Genomic DNA, 6358 nt, shown 5'->3' on the forward strand with positions numbered 1-6358 from the left:
GAATTGTGATGTGATTGAACAGAATATAGCCACTTGATGCCAGAAGATCAGAATGAACCCTATCGAACTCAAACGCCGGTCAGCTCATGCGCGTAGGTACGAGAATGCCACACATTCCTCAAGCAGGAGTACGCAATCTCAGCAGCCGTACGTTAACCCACCCAAAAGATCTGCACCGGCGGGGACCGCCGTTGCCGTTGCACGAACAATAGCGAAGTAAGGGCATTTCCAACGTTGATCGGTAAATTAGCTCCGGCATCCCAGTCCACGGACACTGATGCCGGAGGCCGTCATTCAATGCTATCTGCAAACATATCGGTCTGCATGGACACTGATGCCGAAGATGCAGTCTCCGGCGAGGAAAAGTAGAACATGGGAGAAAGACTGATCCACTTGAGACACAATGCCCTCCCTCCTTCCATGCCCTACTCAGGAGTCTGTGACCTGTCTGTTGCCGGCGCTGGTGGACGTGGCATCGATGATGGATGTGGACGGTCTATTGCTGTCTACCAGCCACATGAGCCCCCGAAAGTTAGATGATGGCGCGTCGGACGCGCAACTGGCCGCCGCGTCCGACTGCGAAGGAACTTTGTTGCGAGCGGCGCGGGCGGCCTCGTAGAGCGCACACTACTCCGCAGCGAAGTTCGGGTTCGCCACCGCCATGGCAGCCACGGCCTCCTCGCTTGCGCGCTCAGCGTAGATTTGGTCCTTCGTCAGCCGGTGCTGCTCAAGGAGGAACATGTTGTACCTCTGCTCCTCCGGCACCTGCGGGAACGCCGACATAGGAGCCGGCGCACGCTGCACCTCCTCGACCATGATGGCGTTGTAGTGCGCATGCGCCTGCTGCATGGTCAGGCCGTGATGCACCAGCGCGGGATGAGGGTGTGTCGTCGGAGACCTCTGGCAAGCTGGCCGGCAATGCCCTGCTCGATCCGCTTGGCACGGTGGGACTGCCAGGCGGCTGTAAGGGCGGCCAACTCATGCTTCATGTCCGGCAACATACTTTCCTAGAGTGTTCCCGCTCGTGATCATGACGGTTGTGGAGCGAAGGAGGGGGATTTATTGTGGGCTGTAGTTAGCTTGGTGTGGCCGCTTTTAAATAGTAGATTCCGGCGAGGCCAAGCGTCTGGGTGCGTCAATGTGCGGCGTCGGAGTTGGTTCCTTGTCGGCGAGTTTGCTTAATGACGGCATACGGACGGACGGTTATTGAGCAGGAATGTAGATATCTGTCTCGTCACATACAACAAATGTCGCTTCAGCATTGAATAGGCTCGAACACCAAGGGCGCGTCGCAGACGGCTCCCTCGACAGGCGCGGCACTTCAATACCGGCGCCAGTAAGAGGTCACTTTCACTCTGGACCAGCGTCATTGCAGAGCGGGCGCTCTACAGCGGCAGGAATGTAGGCAGCTGGCGCCGGGTGGAAACATATGCAGGCGAGCGGGGAGGGTTTGGTTAGGCCCAGGTAGGGCGTGACAGCGGTTCAGGCACCCGTAAACTCACCTCATTTTGTCTCCGGTTTACGGGAAAAAGCACCTCATAACACGTCTAGACCGGCAACGCCAGCGTCGCCATTTGTCCCATAAAGGTCCAGACATATGTGGGCGGTTTGAGAATCGGGTTGAAGGTGCCCTAATGTTCGGTATTATCTTCTGCCGGCGTGACGTGGACTAATGAATGTGCTGCTCCTGGCGTGCACGTACGATGCGTGGAGGAAGCTGTCGCACGAGGGCCTTCACGTGGAGGCGCGACCCGGTGTCCGCACAGCGCCACCACTTGCCACCCGCGGGGTACGGAGGAGCCAATCAGTTTCCAGTTCGAGCGATTCGGCGTCAACACCACGCGCGTGCCCGGGGTGGTGCGGTATGCCAAATCTGATCGCTCTCCTAGAGGGCGACCGCGATGGCGAAGATTCGGACGGAAAGTTGCCGGCGGAGGTTCGCTCAGCTGACGGCTCAGTCTCCGTGGCGCGAGAATCACGTACACCGCACGAACGGTACGTGGCCGCGGACGGTGCGGCTCATGAACAGTACGCTGCGCGCACGTGAGCGCGTCCAACTATACGTGTACATCTGGGGTGTGCGTGCGTGTCCGGTGACTTGGAAAGTAGCATCTGGTTGCCTGGGGTTGTGGAGCCAGCTTAAGCACCGGACGTACCGGACAAAAAAATCGACTCAGACGAACGCTTCAAATCGGTCTTAAACATTAGACTAGTGGTTGGATGATTAAAGAGACTGTGGTACCCCCAGCCCATCGGGGTTTAAATCCTGGTGCTCGCATTTATTTCTATATTTATTTAAGGATTTCCGGCGATGCGCATTCAGTGGGAGAAGACGTTTCCGTCGACGACGAGACGCCTACGATGACGTCGTAAATCTCAAGATGATATGTCGGCTCAGTCTTTCGGAGGTGCTCATAGGGGTAGGGTGTGTGTGTGTGCGTTCATAGGGGTGAGTGTACATGAGCGCTTGTGTCTGTACTGATGTTCAAAAAATATCCAGCTCAAATATGAGACGGATATGAGGTGACCTGGGCACAACCGGGCGCCATATATTCGTCCCCTTTCGATCACAGGACCAAACCCTAGCCACTCTGCTCCGCCCCTCAAGCTCCCGCTCGGCAATCTCTGGCCTTCTCCAGCATGGCGGGCATTGGAACTGACTCCGACCATTTCGGATCCGTCAACGATGGTGTCTGGAGGAGACACTGGCCGTCCGCCGCGGCAATCCATTTCGTCGATGCAACGAGCACTTGAATCTTCCAACATCGCAGCCCCTTAGCTTCCCCATATCGGGAGGGGGGTATGACAGCTACCGGGACCGGTGTGCCCGCCGTGGGAAGGAGAAGATGAGGGTGGCCAAGGCCCGCCTCGCTGCCAACATGGCTGCGGCGTGCGCTGCCACAGAGGAGGAAGCCATCTGCATTGGCATCATAAAGACACGACAGTGGACGAACACACGTGATCTCGTTCGAGAGCAGTCGGGTGGTCCGTGGCATGGCCAGACCACCCCCAAAGAGAAGGAGGACAGCAGCGGATGGAACAACTCTCACGCTGAGTAGATCCAGCTTGATCCATGTTGCGTTTTTTATCATCACTTTCACGCACCGGAAAGGACAAGGGCAGCCGTGGTTGATCTTCTTCATACCTAGTATGTATGTAGAACACGCTAAATTTTGATAGTCCGATGGTATGTCCTGATGCAGTAGTCAGCGGCTCTTTGTACGGATTTTTTTTTGAGAATACGCCTAGGCGTATCATAACTTTATAGAAGGCAGAAGTGTAAGTACAAAAAGACTATCACCCGCTACGAACAACGAGCGTAGCACGAACACCACACACAGGCATGTCCAGGGACAGCCACCAACGACCATACAAACACTACAAAGCACAAGCACTTACCCTAACAGATAACAACATCGCGTCTCGACCCACACCGGCACCTCTGAAAACTAACCGCTCCACTAAACTTCGCTTGTCGACACACCATCTACCCTGAATGCCGAAGAGGAGGTAGCAGGTAAATGGCAGGACTTGCTTTGGTTATGCAAAGGAAAATTTAAGGTGTTCGATTGTGCGAAGGAAAATTTAAGGTGTGTACGCTCAGTACCGTGAACGCGTTCGGATTCATCCGCGGGCATTTAGAGGTCCAAATTAGCAAGTTCGGGTTGTGCATGCTCTAAGCTTGAGCTTGTAGTAGTACGTGCGTCCGAGAATTTCTAGATGTGAAATGTGCGTGGACTGTAAAAGATGTCTAAGGTCGGCACCGGAACCCTATTGGGGTTGAGGTGTCACCCCTGCAGCAGGTTCACGTCCGGCCACGGCACCGACACGCAATGCTGCCAGAGGTGCACCGGCATGTATAGCCGAAAGCGTGCCCGCGGCTCAGCACTTGGCGCCGCCTGATGAGTCCAAATTATGTGAAACTTTTACCCTCTATTTTGTGCTCATACAATAGGCTTTGCAGAATTTTACCATGTTCGCGCACCTCTTTTGTTGCTTTTTCTTAGATAGGTCTTTTGGAGCAAATAGAGTACTATGGAAAAAATCCGAGAAAAATATGGTGGAATCATGCCAATTAATGTGATTATCTCTTACCATAAAAAGAATGAATAAGTTGGAAGCATTGGGAGCCTACGCGGCCTATCCAGAGCACAAGACGGCCAACCATACGAGCGCATGCACTCATATGGGAGGTCGTATGACCTGCCGACGCCGCCTCCTGATCAACTATTTCACCCTCCTGGAGTCGGGAACATACTGTTGGGGAACGTAGCAGAAATTTAAAATTTTCCTACGTGTCACCAAGATCTATCTATGGAAAAACCAGCAATGAGGGGAAGGAGAGTGCATCTACATACCCTTGTAGATCGCTAAGCGGAAGCGTTCAAGAGAACGGGGTTGAAGGAGTCGTACTCGTCGTGATCCAAATCACCGGAGATCCTAGTGCCGAACGGACGGCACCTCCGCGTTCAACACACGTACAGCCCGGTGACGTCTCTGTTGGAAATATGCCCTAGAGGCAATAATAAAAGCATTATTATTATATTTCCTTGTTCATGATAATTGTCTTTATTCATGCTATAATTGTGTTATCCGGAAATCGTAATACATGTGTGAATAATAGACACCAACATGTCCCTAGTAAGCCTCTAGTTGACTAGCTCGTTAATCAACAGATAGTGATGGTTTCCTGACTATGGACATTGGATGTCATTGATAACGAGATCACATCATTAGGAGAATGATGTGATGGACAAGACCCAATCCTAAACATAGCACAAGATCGTATAGTTCGTTTGCTAGAGTTTTCCAATGTCAAGTATCCTTTCCTTAGACCATGAGATCGTGTAACTCCCGAATACCGTAGGAGTGCTTTGGGTGTACCAAACGTCACAACGTAACTGGGTGACTATAAAGGTATACTACGGGTATCTCCGAAAGTGTCTGTTGGGTTGACACGGATCAAGACTGGGATTTGTCACTCCGTATGACGGAGAGGTATCACTGGGCCCACTCGGTAATGCATCATCATAATGAGCTCAAAGTGACCAAGTGTCTGGTCACGGGATCATGCATTACGGCACGAGTAAAGTGACTTGCCGGTAACGAGATTGAACGAGGTATTGGGATACCGACGATCGGATCTCGGGCAAGTAACATACGGATTGACAAAGGGAATTGTATACGGGGTTGCTTGAATCCTCGACATCGTGGTTCATCCGATGAGATCATCGAGGAGCATGTGGGAGCCAACATGGGTATCCAGATCCCGCTGTTGGTTATTGACCGGAGAGCATCTCGGTCATGTCTACATGTCTCCCGAACCCGTAGGGTCTACACACTTAAGGTTCGGTGACGCTAGGGTTGTAGGGATATGTATATGCAGTAACCCGAATGTTGTTAGGAGTCCCGGATGAGATCTCGGACGTCACGAGGAGTTCCGGAATGGTCCGGAGGTAAAGAATTATATATAGGAAGTGCTATTTCGGCCATCGGGACAAGTTTCGGGGTCACCGGTATTGTACCGGGACCACCGGAAGGGTCCCGGGGGTCCATCGGGTGGGGCCACCTATCCCGGAGGGCCCCATGGGATGAAGTGGGAAGGGATCCAGCCCAAAGTGGGCTGGGGCGCCACTTGCCCCTAGGGCCCATGCGCCTAGGGTGGGGAAACCCTAAAGGAAGAGTCCTAGAAGGGGAAGGCACCTCCTAGGTGCCTTGGGGAGGAGGGATTCCTCCCTTGGGCGCCACCCCCCCTAGGAGATTGCATCTCCTAGGGCCGGCGCCCCCCCTAGGCCCCCTATATATAGTGGGGGGAAGGGAGGACCTCTCACCCTTGCCTTTGGTGCCTCCCTCTCCCTCTCCAACACCTCCTCCTCCTCCATAGTGCTTGCCGAAGCCCTGCCGGAGTACTGCAGCTCCATCACCACCACGCCGCCGTGCTGCTGTTGGAGCCATCTTCCTCAACCTCTCCTTCCCTCTTGCTGGATCAAGAAGAAGGAGACGTCACGCTGACCGTACGTGTGTTGAACGCGGAGGTGCCGTCCGTTCGGTGCTAGGATCTCCGGTGATTTGGATCACGTCGAGTATGCCTTCCTCATCCCCGTTCTTTGAACGCTTCCGCGCGTGATCTACAAAGGTATCTAGATGCAATCCAATCACTCGTTGCTAGATGAACTCCTAGATGGATCTTGGTGAAACCGTAGGAAATTTTTTGTTTTCTGCAACGTTACCCAACAGTCTCCCATGCCTTGATCCAGCAAGGAGAGAGGGAGAGGTTGAGAAAGACTCCATCCAGCAGCAGCACAACGGCGTGGTGGTGGTGGAGGAGCGTGGTACTCCAGCAGGGCTTCGCCAAGCA

This window comes from Triticum aestivum, chromosome 2A (assembly GCF_018294505.1).
Source record: "Triticum aestivum cultivar Chinese Spring chromosome 2A, IWGSC CS RefSeq v2.1, whole genome shotgun sequence".
NCBI classification, from domain to species: Eukaryota; Viridiplantae; Streptophyta; class Magnoliopsida; order Poales; family Poaceae; genus Triticum; species Triticum aestivum.